The 13,321-nt window shown below is 37.8% G+C and overlaps 1 protein-coding gene across 6 annotated transcripts in view; it reads left to right on the top strand.

The window, feature by feature from the left end:
• Positions 1 to 13,321, top strand: part of SLC25A13 (solute carrier family 25 member 13) — a 240,920-nt gene that overhangs the window by 98,823 nt on the left and 128,776 nt on the right. The window lies entirely within an intron of this gene.

The following is a 13,321-nucleotide window of genomic DNA, read 5'->3' as shown; positions in this document are numbered from 1 at the left end:
TAATCTGATGTATTTAGTACACCTGCCAGTGATCAGTTTTCTCATGATGCTAATTTAACATTAACAACGCTATTGATCAGTATTTCTTAGCAGTTGTGTCTGCAGTAGGCAACAGTAATAGCCTAACTCAGTAGTAGTGGAGGACCTGAATCTTAACTCTGTCTTGCATAAGTCCCAATCAACCTTCTGAAAATTCAGAGTATGTTGTATATCTGAGTACTTCCTTTAAGTGGAAATGTAACAATTTTATTTGCTTAATGCCATCACATCTTTCCTTTGACTTTTTTTCATTACTTGTAAACAAAATTTCATGAAATGTTTTATATGCAGTTTTAAGGTTTCCATTCTTAGTATATGAACATAAGCACTCAGTTTAATTGTTGTGTTGGTGGTGTGTCTGTCCACAATTCTTAACCGACCTTTAACAACAGGGATTCTCAACTCTCTAGTTCTGGATGAGTGTTAGAGAGTCCTTGAATGGCCATAGTTGTTAGTTACCGTTTTGTCAAAATGAGCATTGGCTTTGAGCAAATCTCAAAGGAATCAGTGATCTGCCAAATGACTGGAACTATTTACTGTTTTAAAGAGGGACAGTTGAATGAGTAGACGTATGTTAGTTAAAACTTTTCCAGCATCGCTGTTTAAAAACTTCAATTGTAAGATCATCTTTGTCCTGAGCCACACTGGGAGATTTGGCTGCCTTGCTGTTTCAGCTCTGTCAGTTAGCCTGGAATCCAAAAGAAACTAGCTCAATATTGATCTTTTATTGTAAACTGCAGTGGCCTCTTGTCCTTTAGTCTTAATTATTGAGTGATAGTCTTAAGTTTGGTTACTTTAAAGTGGTATCTCCTGTTTACGTTAGTGTTGTGTGAGACAGGATCCTCCGATTAGACAAATTTTTACTTTACGAAGGCCCTGAGAAGTCCTGCAGAGAAAAATAAACTAAATTTGTCCAACTGTTTGAACAGAACCTACCATTCCTTTGTGTGTGAGATGTAAACAGAATCCACAGAACTAATGAAGCGACCTCTAACATCCTTCTCTAGTTAATTCTCTGACGTGTATGTTGGTATTTGGATGGGCCCTTCCTGGCTTCACAGTTGGATTTTTGCAGGAACACCTGCTGTGATGAAACTGAATTGGAATGCTCTGGGAAAATGGACAGGTTAGATGACATGAGGAATTATGTGGAAATAACCTGCTTCAGTCATTCTGATTCCAGTTGCAGAAAATGATGAGAGCAAAAAGCATGCAAATAAGTTTTGAAGATAGACACTCAAATTTAATAATAAACGTAAAAAGCTAGCGGAATGCAGGTATTGGACTAGAAGAGGACTTTTGCCATAATTTTTTTGAAGCCCACTGGAAAGAAGGTTATTTATTATTACCTTTGTAAAGACACTTGAAAAATGAAATATTCAGAACGATGACTGAGAGGGAAAATGGTTGAACCATAAGGGCCATCTTTTGAGCAAAGTTCACTGTTAATGTTAATTCTGATTTTGATATTTCACAAAAACATGTTATTTTGGTGAGAGGACGTTATTACCCTGTAGTAGATTTTATTTCATGTTTTAGGGAGGTCCCAAGTATATTTTCTTATGCACATTCTGATAGAGAATGGAAATATTAAGTAAGAGCAGTGTGAATTTTAAGACTAAATAACCTCAACATCGCTGAGAACTGGTGTGCCTAGGGGCAGAGTGGCTTGTCTGAGATCCTAGAGACTGTGCAGAAGCTGTTCCAGTTCATTGGGTCAAAAATCCACTATTTGCGAAAAGCTAAATACGGATTTGCACGATTGACCATAATGGCTTCAATTTTGAAAGATAGCGGTATCAGAGAGCACTTCCAGTTGGTGGGATAATTTGAGATTCGTCTATGCTCAGATGGCTAAAATATTGTACTACTTTTGCTACTTCATCACCCCATTTTAAAAATAGGGAGTTGGGGGCAGGGAGGCCTGTTGACAAGGTGAAGGAATGTCAATTGGAGAGGAAATCACAATAACCGTGTGAAGCCACTCCTTAGTTAACTACTGCCTGAAGGTTAACTGTTCTTTAGAAGACAGTGTGGAGAGGCTGAATTGGGGGTTTCTGGTGCGTGTGTGAGCACGCGTGTGTGTGTGTGTGTGTGTGTGTGTGTAAGATGAAGGAAGAGGAGAACTGGTGAACAGGAAAAAAGGTGTGGAAAACAGAAAGCTAGCAGTAAATCCTAAAACTTGGAGTACTGGGGAAGATTTGACTATTTTAAACTGTACTGCTCACTTAAAAATAGTAAAATTATACCATTATTCTTTCAGTATAAGAGGAGATAAAAATACAGTTTTTCTAAATTGGAAAATTTGCTGTAATCTTGCTGCTAATGACTGATTTCTTCCAACACTTGCAAGGCAGTTTTTGCTCCGGTAGGTAGATAAAGGAAACAAAATCAAGAACATATTGGAAGTTCTCAGAGAAAATTACAGTTTAGGTGTATGTTGGGGGTGGATAGTTAGACATTTTAATTGAAATAAAACAGTTTTATACTAATAAGGGATCACTGTGGGTGTACATTTGTAGTACATCTGCTCTGGAGCATTTAAGTAGGGTTAAATGTATGTTAATGCTTTTGCAAGAAAATTATTTTTGATAACATCCGTCTAAGGAAACTGGCTTAGGAAATTGGTGTTTTAAACAATAGAGATGTTATACTTGCATTTAAGGAATGAATTAGGATTCTTTGTACTGCTTTAAAAATTTCAAAGAGTTGAGAGTTTTTTGGTGTGTTCCTCTCCGGTGGTAAGGAAAGTTAACAATTAACACAGCAGATGAATTAACAAGAATTAATGCAAGCTTACACATCTGGAGAGTGACCGCAGTCTGCTGTGTATACCTCCACACACCATTTTTAATGACCTACTTTTGATTTTATGGAAGACTGCTAATGATTTATTCTCTCCAACTGAAAATAACTTTTTCTTTCAGATAGGTTGGAAATATCTCAGTTGGCCTCTCTCACTGTTTGATTTAGATAGTAGATAGAAGATTAGTGTCAAATGCTACATAGTTGCCAACTCGGAACATTTTTCATTGTGAACCAGCACTCACTATGATGGCTTAAATAGTGTATTAATCTTGAGGATTAATAGATCCATCACGTTTTAGAATAGGAAGGATTCTTATCAATAAGGCAGAGCACAGGCTCTCATTGTAGTAGTGGGGGTTGTGCATTACAACTGTGGACTCTCTGGCTCCATCGCGAATCTACTGAATCAAAGTTTGTGGGCGTGGGGCTTGGGAATGTGTTTTGAACAAGCTCTCCCAGGGAACATGGTTCACCCTGCAGTCGAACAATGGCTGGTGTCATTTATAGCTTTATTTTATGGATACGGAAACAGACACAGAGAGGGGAAGGTGACTGTTTTCGTAGGAACCGCAACTTCGTCTTCTGACACTAACCGATGGATGATATTATTTTCTAGAATGCCCCGTGACCTCATATCAGGGTAGTCCCATCTATCTCTATGCACAGAATTGCAAGAGTTTGTTTTTTTTTTTTTGTCGGTGTGGGGGGTTCTGAGCCCTTCTTTTATTTATTTTTATTATTATATTTTTTTGCCACACTCCAAAGCATGTGGGATCCTGCTTCCCTGACCAGATATCTAACCTGTGCTCTCTTCATTGGAAGCTCAGAGTCTTAACCACTGGACCAACAGGGATATCTTGGAAGAGGTTTAAATTAGCCCTAATTTCTACATGCATCAACACCATATATGGCTTCAAAACTATATTCAGCTCAGCTCGACTATGTGTGTGTACACTTATTTTTTGAAATATACTTATTACCACTGTACCTGCATGTTCAGAATAATAATAATAATACAAAGTTTACAGGGGCTTATAGAGAACTCAATTTAATGAGAAGAGTCGAGCATGTGAAGTGCTTATTCTGTACTCACTGTTTTAATGGCACCCATTTTCCCCCAGAACTTCCTTGATCGAGTCTGAATTGTAGCCAGAACACTTCTTTCCTCTTCAGACCCTTAACTGTGATTAATAGGAAAAGGCACTTGTCAAAAGGGTTGGAAATGGCAAACCTTGATACTGGTGCATGTAGCAGTAGAGATAGGTCTGCATCCACTTTACTCCATTATGTTATTTAACTTCCGAATTCAACAATTTGTCTTTTGCTCTCTGCTTAAAAGATGATGGCCATATAAGCTGCTGTTAACTGTATCAGCAGGGTGGAATATTAAATCCCTTCAAGCGAAACCACAACTTTCTTTGAGGATTTAGCCACACAGTAGAAAAAGCACCCCAGTGAAGCTGTTGAGAAATAAAGGGCGCTGTTCACAGCTTTCCCTTTGCCTCAGAGAGATGGATTACTTTTGGGTTTAACTGAAACATCCTTTTTGTGTTTATTGTATCAATGAAATTTTTAGGGTCCATGAGAGTGAGAGAGATTATGGTTCAGTGTTTGGAATAATATAGCTTGATGAACCTTTTTTATTTTAATGGGAAGCTCGTTTTCCTTGATTTGCAGCTTCAAAAAGTGAATCTTTTGGAAATGAAAGTGCACTAATTTAGTTATACTGTATGGAAACAAAAATGTAGAAAGTTAGAATTTGCATAAGTGAAGACCTCAATGATTTCAGATTATAGTGTGGTGGAGGTTAAGGAATAAGAGGCCATAGAATTTATAAAAACAAATTCAGTCTAACCACTTAATGGCATGTGCAAGTAATTTGCCAATTAAATATTTCTAGTATCTGAAAGATCTTCAAAGTAAAGAGTGGAGGTTCTTAATCTTTCTTAATTTCATACTTTCAGAAACATAATAGAAAATTACTTAGTTTTTGATCACTTTTCATTCAAAATTTTAATATGTGAGCTAAAAGAAAGATGAATTTTAAGTGTTTGAGGGAAATTATTGCTTTTTGAGAAATATATAAACTATGATATTTCCAATCACACTATGCCTGATTTTTTTTGTATCATTTGTAAATATTTGGTGCCCAGATAACAATCTTCATTATTAATTAAGACTTTAGATTTTGAAACCTTATCATTTTAATGGTTACCTACTATGTTTAGAACATTGTACTGGGCACACTTAGCTACAAAGCAACCCTTGAGGTATTTTATTCTGTTTATACATTGAGAGAATGGAGTTAGAGAAAGTAATTTGCCTAATATCACTCATTAGTGAGAAGCAGATTTGAGGGCTCCAGGTTTTTCGAAACAGTTTGGTTTTTTTTTGAGATATAATACACCCATTTAAAGTGTATTATTCCGTGTTTTTTAGTCTATACACATATTTGTGCAACTGTAAGTTTTAGAATATCTTCATCACCCCAACAAGAAATGCGGCTCCTTAGCAATCCTCCCACACCACCCTGGACATTGCATATAAATGGAGTCACACATATGTGGTCTTTTATGACTGGTTTTTATGTTTTCAAGGTTCATCCATGTTGTAGCTTGGAATCGAACTGTTTTCCTTTTTATTTATCACATTGTTGCTGGATATACCACATTTTCTTCATCCATCTTTCAGTTATGGACATTCTGGTTGTTTCCACTTTTTGGCTTTTGTGAATAATGCTGCTTTGAACATTGTGTACAGGCTTTTATATGAACATGTGTTTTCAGTACTCTTGGATATATCCCTAGGGGTGGAATTGTTGGGTCACTTAGTAGTAGTTTGTCGCTTAGTTGTGTCTGACTCTGTGACCGCCATGGACTGTAGCCCACAAGGCTCCTCTGTGCATGGGATTTCCCAGGCCAGAATACTGGAGTGGGTAGCCGTTTCCTTTTCCAGGGGTTCTTCCCAGTCCAGGGATCGAACCTGGGTCTCCTGTGTTGCGGGCAGATTCTTTTACCATCTGAGCCATCAGGGAAGCTCTGGGTCACTTGGTAATTATGTTTAACTTTCTGAAGAACTGCCAGCTCTTTTCTGAAGTGATGGTGCCATTTTGCACTCCCGCTAGCAATGTATGTTGATTTCAGGTTTCTTTACATTTTCACCAACACTTGCTACTTGTGGGGGTGAAGTGGTATCTGATTGTGATGGTGGTTTGGTGGTTTAGTAACTAAGTCATGTCCAACTCTTGTGACCCCATGGACTGTAGCTAGCCAGGCTCCTCTGCCCATGGGATTCTCCAGGCAAGAATACTGGAGTGGGTTGCCATTTCCTTCTCCAGTCTCATTGTGATATCTCATTTTATTTGCATTTCCTTAATGGCTAATGATATTGAATATCTTGTCATGTGCTTATTGGCCATTTGTCTTTGGAAAAATGTCTACTCAAATCCTCTGCCCATTTTAAAAATTGGATGAATCATCTTTTTATTATTTGAGTTGCAATAGTTCTTTATGTTATTCCAAGGTTCTTTATCAGATACATGATTTGCAAAATTTTTCTCCCATTCTGTATTCTGTTTTTTCACTTTGTTGATGATATCCTTTGGAGTAGAAAAGTTTTAAATTTTGAAGAAGTCCAATTTATATATTATTGTCTTTTGTTGCTTGTGTTTGTAGTATTATATCTAAGAAACTGTTTTCTAATTCAGAGGCACAAAGATTTATGCCTATGTTTTCCTTTAAGAGCTTCACAGTTTTAGCTCTTACGTTTAAGTCTTTGGGCTTCCCATGTGGTGCTAGTTGTAAAGAACCTGACTGCCGATGCAGAAGACATAAGAGATGCTGCTGTGATCCCTGGGTTGGGGAAGATCCCATGGAGGAGGGAATGGCAACCCACTCCATTATTCTTGCTTGGAGAATTCCATGGACAGAGGAGTCTGACTGGCTTCACTCCATAGGGTTGCAAAGAGTCGGACATTACTGAAGTGACTTAGCATGCATGCATTTAGGTCTTTGCTCCATTTTTGAGTTAGTTTTTATATATGATGTGAGGTAGCTTCCACCTTCTTTTGTATGTGGATATCCAGTTGTCTCGGCAGCTTTAGCTTTTGTTGAAAAGACAGATCTTTCCCTATTGAATTGTCACCCTTGTTGGAAATTAATTGACCATAAATGTTAAGGGTTTATCTCTTGACTCTCAGATGTATTCCATTTGCCTTACGTTCTAAGTCGCTTCAGTTGTGCCCCTCTTCACGACCCCATGGACTGTAGCCCTCCAGGCTCCTCTGTCCATGGGATTCTCCAGATGAGAATACTGCAGTGAGTTGCCAATTCCTTCTCCAATTTGTCTTATATGTTTATCTTTATGCCAGTACCACATAGTCTTGATTACAGTAGCTTTGAGGTAAATTTGAAATACAACTTTGTTCTTCTTTCTTGAGATTGTTTTGGTTATTCTGGGTCCCTTAAATTTCTATGTGAATTTTAGGATTTGCTTGTCAGTTTCTAGAAAGACGGTAGCTGGAATTTTGATAAGGATTACACTGAATCTATCACTTTGGGGAGTATTATCATCTGAGGAGTATTAAGTCCTCCTATCTATAGACTGTCTTTCCATTTATTTAGGTCTTTCATTTCTTTCAACAGTGTTTTATAGCTTTTAGAGTATAGGTTTTGCATGTCTTTTGTTAATTTTTTTCCTAAGTATTTTATTCCTTTTAAGGCTATTGTAAATTGAATTGTTAATTTCTTTTTGGGATTGCTTACTTCCAGTGCATAAAAGTGTATTTGGTTTTTGTACATTGATCTTGTATCCTTCAACATTACTGGGTTTGTTAGTTCAAATAATTTTTTAGTGGATTCCTTAGGACCTTGAATATAAGGTCATGTCACCTATGACCCAGCTTTTAAAAATCACAGCTCTTATTTTTTTTTTTTTACTACAATCATACTGTGTATCCTGAGAAACTTATTGAGGAGAATCAGTTGAGTTTTTGAGATTATATTTAGGAAAGAAGTGATTACCACTTTGTAATTGTCTTTTTATGATCTTTAAAAAAAAAAATGCACCAGACTTTTAGGCTAGAAACATTTGTGTTGGAAGCAAAATCCCCCAAAATAAACTCAAAGGCTCTTTGAGCTTATTTGGTAAATCTTGCTTTAAATAATATCATCATTATTTGGTGATATTATGGGAACTCTAGACCTTCCAAACATAGTTTGGTTGGCCCATATTGCAATAACAATGATTATAGTTTAAGAGATAAGCATTCTAATTTGTTTTTACTTTCAGAAGGAGTGACTGAGCTGAGAAAACTATGACTTTAAATATCCAAAATATAAATATAGTATTTAGATATTTATATTTCAATTCTAATTCATTTCACTTCTAATTTCATTTATATTTCACTTCTAATTAAGTTTTGCTCCTTTGCCTATATGGCCTCAACCTGGGGTTAAGATTTTTAAGACCTTGTACTTTGGGGAGAGACCATCTAATTTTTTTAAGTTAGTAATGAACCTGCCAAGTGATGCTTATTTGAAAGCCATTAGCTGGTGTGTTATGAATTACAGTCATCTGTATGTATGTATGTAAGTATTTATTTCACTGAACCAAATAAGGAACTAAAAAGCATAAAACATTCTCCCCTTTCCTTTCCAGGACTACAAGTTAGGATGTTAGGTTTAGAAAGCTCAAATGGTAAAGGTTTAGAGATAGGAACGGTCCTTAAGATGGCTTGCTAGAGTCTTTCATGGTAAAGCTCATGGAATTTTCCATGAAAGCAAGAGTACAGAGCAGAATTTGAAAATCATTTTGGTTTTTACTTTCTCATTTTCCAGCTATGTGATGGAAGGGGTACTGTTACCTCTCAATGCTTCATCAAGGCATGGGGAAATCTTAATCAAATGTTAAATGAAAAAATGATTTGAGTCTCCTAAAAGGAGAAAAGAATATTAGCCAGAGATGACATTATAGTGTCTTCCAAAGTGAAGAAGGAATTTCAGAATTCAATGTGACTTTTGGGCTTATTGGTATTCCTGTTCATAAATGTATAGGAAAATGTCAAGGCCAAGAAAACCAATACCCCAGAGTGACTTATTGGAACAGGATGAGGTATTCAAATACTTAGGTATCTATAAAATATTTTCATAGAAAAAGCGTGAGTTTTCCCAATGGACAAGATTTAATTCTTTAATTTCTTAAGAGTTGATTAGCCTTGAAAATGACTACAGAAACATGCTACTTTTCCTTTGTCAACAGTCCTTCTTCCCTCTTGCACATTATCATTTGGTTTGTTTAACTAGAATTTGGTAATCTTACAATATTTTAGTACACAAACCTCTGTTAGGTAAGTTTGGAGAGTGAAAAAGGAATTTTGTAGAGATTGTACCAAATAATAAAAAACTCCAGGTCTTTTTTCTTTTTTCTATTTTTCCTGCAGAATTCCATGACCAACTGTTCTTCCCATAGTGACCTTTTCTTCACCACAAATGTTGCATCAAGTTCTTAGGATTCAAAAAATAATACCTGCATCTGGCAAGTGATGCCAGCATCTATTAAGTGCCTCGACCAGGATCTGTCCTGTCTCAGTGACACCAGGTGGCTTTGATCCTAAGTATTCCAATTGGACCCTTAATTCACTTCAAAAGAAATGAACCCTTCTTCATGCTGTTGCTCTTTACTGAAAAACTCCCTCACAGATTCATCTGAATAAATCCTCCACAACTTTCAGGACCCAGATTGAGTTTTATCTTCTCCAGGAAGCTTTTTCTCTCCCACTTTGTAAATGTATCCATCCTTAAACTTGTATTTCCTTGCTGCGAGGAACCCTGGCCCTTTAGCCCTTAATCCAGCAAGGTGTTTGGATGTGTTGTTTAGTTATTTCTCATGGATTGGACTTGGAGTCAGCACTGTGTCTTCTCTGGCCCTTCTACTTCCCGCAGGACCTGATACAGTGCTCCCACCTGGGCGGGCTGGCTGACAGCTGGTGTTCTTAAAGCGGCCAGTATGTTAGAACAGATGAGAACTGAAGGTGGACACCATTCTTAGGGCCGTGTAGTTTGGACACTGTCCAGCTCCAGGCAACACCAGCCACATAGGCCATGACGTGAATGTTGTTCACTGGGTTGTACGACCTGCCTGTCCCCTGGGTCTGCAAGTGGTTGGTGTCTACACTTACTGCCTTACATTAGCTCTTCTGGAAAATCTTTCCTACCTCCTTCCTTTCATATTTTTGGTCTGTTTCAATCCGGAGTTTAAAACCCTTGTATAACCCATTAGGACAATGTTTTTCAAAATGAGGTTCTGGACCCTTAAATTAGAAAAACGTGGTGGTTTAGTCACTAAGTTGTGTCTGACTCTTTGCGACCCCAGGGACTGTAGCCCGCCAGGCTCCTCTGTTCATGGAATTTCCCAGGCAAGAATACTGGGTTGGCATTTCCTTCTCCAGGGGACCTTCCTGACCCAGGTATCAAACCCAGGGTCCGTATTGTAGGCAGATTCTTTACTGCTGAGCTACTAGGGAAGTCCTAGAAAAATGTAGGATGTTAGTTACAATGCAGCTTCTTTAGTCCACTTGTATTAGCCTAGGCAAGGGGCTGAAGACTTCTATAAGCAAGACTGACAATTCTTATGTGTGTGTTTGTATGGGGTTCAATCCCTAAGCCATGTCTAACTCATTGCGACCCCATGGACTGTAGCCCGCCAGGCTCTTCTGTCCATGGGCTTATCCAGGCAAGAATACTGGAGTGAGTTGCCATTTCCTTCTGTAGCAGATCTTCCTAGACCAGGGATTGAATCCATATCTCCTGCGTTGGCAGGCAGATTCTTTACCACTCAGCCACCAGGGAAGCCTGGTTAACGATCCTTATGCACTTCTCTAAAATCTTAGGAAATGATTGATGAAGTGACTTCAGTAGGGTGGAAACTGTAGTGCCTCAAAAGGTTAATACCTCTGTCCTCAACCTGTTACACTGTTGTAAACCTTTTCTTCTTCAGTTAAATTAAGCCACAACTTAGTGAATATTTATTTGCTATATGCCCACCATTGTGCAGGCATGGGGGAGAACCAGATGGGAAAAATATAGCCTTTGTTAATAATCTATGTAGAAAGGCGCTAATAATCTATGTAGAAAGAAAAGATATGTAACAAATGTATATTCACACAGACCTAACTGCATACTTATGCATACTCGATAGACCTATCTTTTTGAAAACACATCAGTAGTTCAGATCTGTAGGATAGATAGTTTGTAGAGATAACATGTCTCAGAGATCACATGTAGCTCTAAACTTCAGAGGGATGAGATTTCAATTCTACAGGCAGACATTTGCATAAGAGAGACAGACTCCCACAGAATAGTGGAGAAAGCTCTGTAGTTAGGGTTCAAAGTTCACAGTTTTGAATTCAAGTCAGAGCTCCAGTAAGCAGTAAATGATAGTTACTTACAGGAAAACTCAGATTGTTGGTTAGAGTGAGATGCATTTTATTTATTTATTTTTTTTAATTGAAGGATAATTGCTTTACAGAATTTTGTTTTCTGTCAAACATCAACATGAATCAGCCATAGATGTACATATGTATGGAGAGAGTAACATGGAAACTTCACATTACCATATGTAAAATAGACAGCCAATGGGAATTTGCTTTATGTCTCAGGGACCTCAAATAGGGGCTCTGTATCAGCCTAGAGGGATGGGAAGGGGAGGGAGATGGGAGGGAGGTTCAAGAGGGAGGGGACATATGAGATGCATTTTAAATTCATTTACTAAGTTTTGAGTAACCTAAATTTATTATATTTTATACTTCTATAGCATATAAATATTAAAATGGATAAAAAATGCCTTAGCTTTGTATACCAATATCAAGTTAATGTCTTCTGTTACTTTTTTTTGTATTAACACATTTAATTTGCCTATGTTTAACCTAAAACACATTTTTGCTACATTTAATTGATTTGACTATCCAACTGATACACCGTTTTTATAACAGGCCTGCTTTTGTAAATATCTCTCATCTTGCTGATGCTGGCAGGAGATATGGAGGGCAGGAGATATGGAGGGTAATTTTCCTCATCACTGCCATGGAAGTTCCTGTTGCTCATTGTAATAGTTTGCTGGGGTTGCCATAACAAAGTGGCACAGGCTGGGTGGCTTAAATAACTGAAATTAATTTCTTACAGTTCTGGAGGCAAGAGTTCAAGGTCATGGTGTTGGCATGATTGGTGTCTTTTGAGCCCTCTCTCCTTGTAAATGATAGTCTTCTCCCTTGTATCTTCACATGGTCTTCCTCTGCATGTCTTTGTCCTAACCTGCAGTCATATTATATTATGCCACCACCACCCCATGGGCTTCCCTGGTGGCTCAGATGGTAAAGAATCTGACTGTAGTGCAGGTGACCTGGATTTGATCCCTGGGTCAGAAAGATCCCCTGGAGAAGCGAATGGCTACCAACTCCAGTATTCTTGCCTGGAGAGTCCCATGGACAGAGGAGCCTGATGAGCTATAGTCCACGGGGTCACAAAGTAGTCACTTTTAAGGTTCTAGGGGCTATGACTTCAACAGTAGAAAAACAGCACAGCCCATAGAACTCACGTCCTGTCAACTCTGAAGTCTTCTGTTACGGCACACAAAACATTCATCATGAACTTGTCTTTTCAGTGATACAGACTAACCTCCTCAAGGTCTGCAGTGCTGGACTTTTTGTTCTCCAGAGACATCATTTCTTTATGACTTTTACTTATTTTCCATCCACCCATGACTCCAGTTAATATCTTTCGTTACTTTCTATAGGACATTGAGGGAGAGATCAAGAAAAGGACGGACCTCATTTTTGATAGTTACCCTATGATTGTTTCATTGACCATTATTTTATCAAAATGGTTGGCAGAAAGGACTATACTTCTCCAGCTTGGCAGAAAAATGGCCAAAAAGTCATTTTTGTTTGTATATTTCTCTAAAATTTTATTATAGTATATAAACATTTTTTATAGATTAAAAATGTAGATTAAAAGATCTTAATAGATTTTATAGATTAAAAGATTTCTTACTTTTGGTCACATCAAAGACGCTTGCTCCTTGGAAGAAAAGCTATCAGCAACCTAGACAGCATATTAAAAAGCAGATTACTTTGCTGACAAAGGTCCATCTAGTCAAAGCTATGGTTTTTTCAGTAGTTATGTATGGATGTGAGAGTTGAACCATAAAGAAAGCTGAGCACCGAAGAATTGATGCTTTTGAACTGTGGTGTTGGAGAAGACTTTTGAGAGTCCCTTGAATTGCAAGGAGATCCAACCAGTCCATCCTAAAAGAAATCAGTGCTGAATATTCATTGGAAGGACTGATGCTGAAGCTGAAGCTTCAATACTTGGACCACCTGATGTGAAGAACTGACTCATTTGAAAAGACCCTGATGCTGGGAAAGATTGAAGGCAGGAGGAGAAGAGGATGATAGAGGATGAGATGGTTGTATGGCATT

This window comes from Giraffa tippelskirchi, chromosome 10, assembly GCF_054371585.1.
Source record: "Giraffa tippelskirchi isolate mGirTip1 chromosome 10, T2T-mGirTip1v1.2.pri, whole genome shotgun sequence".
NCBI classification, from domain to species: Eukaryota; Metazoa; Chordata; class Mammalia; order Artiodactyla; family Giraffidae; genus Giraffa; species Giraffa tippelskirchi.
The sequence above is the reverse complement of the archived record's forward strand: the minus strand, read 5'-3'. Positions and strand labels throughout refer to the sequence as shown.